This window comes from Sinocyclocheilus grahami, unplaced genomic scaffold (assembly GCF_001515645.1).
Source record: "Sinocyclocheilus grahami isolate Dianchi unplaced genomic scaffold, SAMN03320097.WGS_v1.1 scaffold1151.1, whole genome shotgun sequence".
NCBI classification, from domain to species: Eukaryota; Metazoa; Chordata; class Actinopteri; order Cypriniformes; family Cyprinidae; genus Sinocyclocheilus; species Sinocyclocheilus grahami.
This window is the reverse complement of record NW_015506330.1, coordinates 291,515-296,514: the sequence shown is the minus strand read 5'-3', so window position 1 is coordinate 296,514 and position 5,000 is coordinate 291,515. Positions and strand designations below refer to the sequence as shown.

The window sequence follows — 5,000 nt, the reverse complement described above, 5'->3', positions numbered from 1 at the left end:
AAGCGGCCGACCGGACATCATTAGTAATCATGGGATCGTATGGGAAATAAACGCCTAATTTTTGTATGAACATACATAAAATATAATTTATTTTAATCCTGATTTTATGTCTATGACTTCATTCAAAATAAACCTGCAGTCAGTTTTTTGTAACATTTTGATTCATTTTGTTGTTTATTTAACATTGACAGCCAAAAACTGTATTTATGACTCACATTTGGTAACAAGGTCACTATTATAAGGCTATAATACTAAAAACACAAGCCTTCTAAGAAAATAAAACAGCTCATTCAGTGTTTTGTGTTCTGGCGGTTGGACGCCTGCTTTCACCGATCATTTGATGTGAAACAGAAAAAGGCCTGCCAGGCTGTATTGTGAAAGGACTGTATTTTGCTCTGAAGTGCTGGGATAGCTGGAGGTTTGCCGGGTTAAAGGTGCGAGTCGAGTGGCTCTGGATCCGGAGGTGAGCGTGATGGTTTGGCAGATCGCATCGTTCCCAGAAGCTCTGGAACTCCGCTGGTTTTCTCGGTTTTCACCCCATAATTGCAGGCTGCTTTTTTTCATATTTTTCTTTCTCTCGCTCTCTCTCATGTGGATTTTTTTGAAAACATAGCATTCCAGAAGATCTAGTCATGGACTTCTGAAAACATTCCTCTTCCCCCTCCGTTCTTTCACCGCTGTCTGTTTTTCCATCATGTCAGGAATGTCACAGAGGGAGTCGCAGCCATCGCTCCGGCCAAGGGACCTCCGGAAAATCTCTTCCGTCTCAGCCAAACTCGCTCTTCCCGCAGAGGTCAATGAGAGTCTGTGGGAAAAACGCCCGGAGCGCGAGACCAAATCACTCCTCAGCTCCAGATCTTCCTTATTTCCGACAGCAAACATTTCCTCGTTTCAATGCCACGAGCGACACACACACACACACACACACTCCAGCCGTTGGGGGCTCGCCCGGGTCGCATTTCAACCAAATATGCGAGGCAGGGGCGTCGTATCTGCTGTGAGCCTCAGCCCAGCGCAAACTCGGCTCCAAACAGCAAATTATTTTGTCTTGAGTCGCAAAGGTTTTTCGCTTCGTAGCTGCAGCGGGATTGGAAATCGAAGGCGTTTCCACGGCGTTAATTGTGGGATGTCGGACTGCAGTGGCAAGCACTGATTGCTTGGGCATGTGTGTATGAAAGACACACACACACACACACACGCACACACACACTCCTACACACACACCAGCAACAGAGATATCTGGAGCCAATGGACTGTAAGTGCTGATCGACTGCAGAACACACACACACACACGGGGAGCACTTTGAGCTTATTTTCATCACCTCACCGACTCGCCCCTTTATCAGCCGCTTTAACCCTTTTACAGTCGCTCCTGATGACATTAGCGCTCAATTCATTTCCCCCGGCTCCACACACACACACACACACACACACACACACACACACTCTCCTGGCGTGGCTCGTCATGTTGCAAAAGCCCGGAATGAGTTTGGAGCGCGTGACGCGTCTTACCTGCTCCTCATCCTCATCCTCATCCTCATCGCGGTGTTGTGTGAGTTCAGCTGAAGAGAGTTTATTCACATCCAGCGGTAATCCAAGCGCCGAGCGCGAGCGTGCGTCTCTCTCGGTCTCGTGGCGCGGAGTTTAACGCGCGTCTATGGTCTCCTGCGTGACGCGCGGCGGAGCGAGCGGATCATCGCGCGGAGCGGAGCGGAGCAGAGCGCGTGCGGAGCGGGAGGCGCGTGTGGCGAGACTGCGCGCTCGAGCTCGAGCAGCACCGGAGAGGCACGGAGCGCGGAGTGACGTCACCGCGGCACCGGCGAATTACGCGAGCGCTTTCAGTCTCAATAACAGCGCTTGTGCGAACGAAACGCTCCTCTTCCGCACTCAGCTGTTTTTAAGACTTTGTAAACAATTAGACAAAGTTTTGTGTGCAATATATATATCTATTTTTCAAGTGTCCTATGTGTAGCCTGTATAAAGTATATATTTTGTCGATTTTGATACTGAAACTGTTACATTACCTCCTCAGGCGAATACAGAGTGAGGGGGTGCAGCTTCCAAAAGACACAAAATAGCCGAATAATAAGTTATTATATTTCATTCGGTCACACCGGTGTGATTATATCGCTCAGTGCGGCACAGCATCAGAGCTTATAACCGTGCGTTATAACCAACCACACACCATTCTGTTGAGCTCTGAATGCAATGACCAATCAGAGGCGTTCAGAGTGACTGATTCTCTCTTCAGAAACAACAAGTGCAGATGTGCGTATGCATGTAGTGAGATATTAATGTCACAGTGTAAACAGCTTCAGTGACTGCAGTGGCAGCTTTTGAGAGTGCCTGAACTCTAGACTGAATGAAAACGTGCTTTGCTCTCTGTCAAATGAAAGTGTTATAATTAGTAACTTACAATATTGTTATGAAATTCACATTAAATACAAAGTCAGTCGTCTTAAAAAAAAATGTTTTACTGCATGACACCCATATCTGGTACTTAAGTAAATAGTATTTTTTTTTTAATGTATTTTATTTCCTGATTGGAAATATTTCGAATGAAAAGGAAAAAAGAATCTATTAAATTGTCTTCACACAAATGGTCTTTTTCACCCTCAAGCAAAAAAAGAAAAAAAGAAAAGTCTATTATATCCAGAATAGTTCTAAAGGCTTATTTTATATTGCATGACATGCAAATCCATTAAAGCATAAGAGCCAGATGATGTCAGTGCTTATGTTTTGTCAGTACTGATTGTAATTGAAAGCACTGGAGCCTGTGTTGTTGCTATGGTTACCTCCTCAGGTGAACACCATGTCTTTTGTGGGCCATAAATGCGGGTCAGAGCCTCTCGAACCCCCCATAAACTCGAGAAGATGCTGCCATTCATAAAACTATAAAAATCAGCAACACACTATAAATCATTCATCATGTTACAGATCATGTTTACTGTAATTGTCTAACTTCAACAACACAACATACACAGGCTGTCATTAACTAATGAAGCTCTTAATGAACTGAGCTCCACACAACCATCATCATCATCATCATCATCATCATCCTCATCATTCAATAATGAATCTGAATTAGTAACAGCTGGAGGACTGCAACAGGACGGAGGCAAATGCAAACACACAACCAGCGAAGAGACACAACTGTAAAAACTGTGAATGTAAGAGCCTCAGATATGAGTGCGAGCGCTTTATAGAGTCAGTACCACCGCTGGCCTGTTGGGCGCAGCAGAGCTAATGTGTGGCTTTACAGAGCAAGGATGTTATATGTTCTGATAGCTGACAAGTGCTAGTCCTGACCCAGTTTAAATACCGTCAACATAGATTCTTATCTAAGAGAAATACTGCTATCGAATGGCACGCTGGAGAGTTGGACAGAGAGAGCTGTGTGTGTGTGAGAGAGAGCTGGAGCGAGCGTTTCCAATGCATCATTAAACAGATTGAAGGACTTCTCATTCCAACAGCTGAAGCTCTGCCCCGCAGGCACCGGCGCACAGCGAAGGTGTTCTGCTAAAACTCGTCCAAAAACAATCTGTGCAGCCCACCGCTTCAGGACACGAGAAAACAACAGACTGTGGGAAGACGTGCTCTCAGCCCTCACCTGCGATCCACAGCCGCTGAGCAAAGCTAGAAAACACGGGGTTGTTTGCTGCTGGAGTCCAGCGTTGGGCACTAACTGGTCACTAAGATTCAAAGACTCAAAGCGTTTATTATCATGTGCACAGTGAGGAGAACTCGTTTCCCTGTACAACAGAATTCTTTCTTTGCTGTCCACAGTCAATGCCAAGACAAGCGCAAACTATATAAAACAAATAAACACACTCGCATGCATACAAACAAACAGAATAAATGTAAAACTATGATGCATATGTAAAAATACAGACTATGTATAGAAATATAGACATCTGTATGTGTGAGTGTGCGATATTGACTTGTGTGCAAAACAATAGTACAGTAACATGTAGCAAATTCAGTGCAAATGCTTGATGATTATAGCAGCAGTAACATTAAAAATGTGCTAATTGAGCTGTAGCAATTCAGTGCAACTATTCTATGAGATAGATAAGACTAGTCTGTGACTAGTGACACATTACAGTAATATTACTTTCCCTGGTAACTAGTAGTGTAACTAAGTACTAATACAATTTAAGTAATAATATTACAGTTGCCATCCCAAAAAAAGGCAAGTTACTAGTTACTTTTTTGGGGTTTTCACTTTATTTTAAGGTGTCCTTGCTACGGTGTAATTATACTACTTCTGTAAGGCTGTATGATTGTATCCGAATTAGCAGTATAAATATCTGAACTATTGATGCAATATCGTGGGAAATAGTTGCACCGAATCTCCTGATTCAGATCTACTTGATAACCTTGTTCTGTGGAAAGTCTCGAGAGACGCACATATGACATACATACTGTGTTTATTTGGAGTCGCTGAGAAACCCTAACACAACGTTTACATTGGCAGCCGCGAATGCAAATATTTTTGCATTTCCCTGAGGAGGCCAAGAGTCCAGAATGACCTCAGCTTAAATTGGTGTCATTATATCACAAGCACCCTCTTATTTCAACATGACTTCTGTAGCACCCTCATCCACCACCGACTACACAGATCCCGATCCCACCTCAATCAGTAAACTGTTCTGTTGTTTTGAATACGGCGACTCTCAGCCTCACAAAAAATCCTCAGGCTACATTTAAACTAGTGCATTTTCGTTTTAAAACGCATGACTTTTGCTACGGTTCCACCTGTCGTTTACATTACTTCAGCATTTTAGACACTCAAAAAGACAGACTTCTGAAAACGCTGAAGACCCTGTTTTAGTTTAAAAACTCTCGGGTTGCGTTTCAGTGTAAACAGACCAAAACGGAGACTTCTGAAAACGCAGCAGACACAGTTTTAGTTTTAAAAACTCTCGGGTTGCGTTTCAGTGTAAACGGACCAAAACGGAGACTTCTGAAAACGCAGCAGACACAGTTTTAGTTTTAAA

At 43.6% G+C, this 5,000-nt stretch overlaps 1 protein-coding gene across 21 annotated transcripts in view; it reads right to left on the bottom strand.

Annotated features, from left to right (window-relative positions):
* Positions 1-5,000, bottom strand: part of LOC107567371 (protein tyrosine phosphatase receptor type D) — a 304,365-nt gene that overhangs the window by 127,561 nt on the left and 171,804 nt on the right. The window contains exon 1 of one of the 21 annotated variants that reach the window (XM_016253040.1): positions 1,513-1,834. The exons of the other annotated variants lie outside the window; for them this stretch is intronic. The gene's annotated coding sequence lies outside the window, so the exon portion shown is untranslated. Of the gene's footprint in view, positions 1-1,512; positions 1,835-5,000 lie in introns of those variants that run through there. 21 annotated transcript variants of the gene reach the window in all.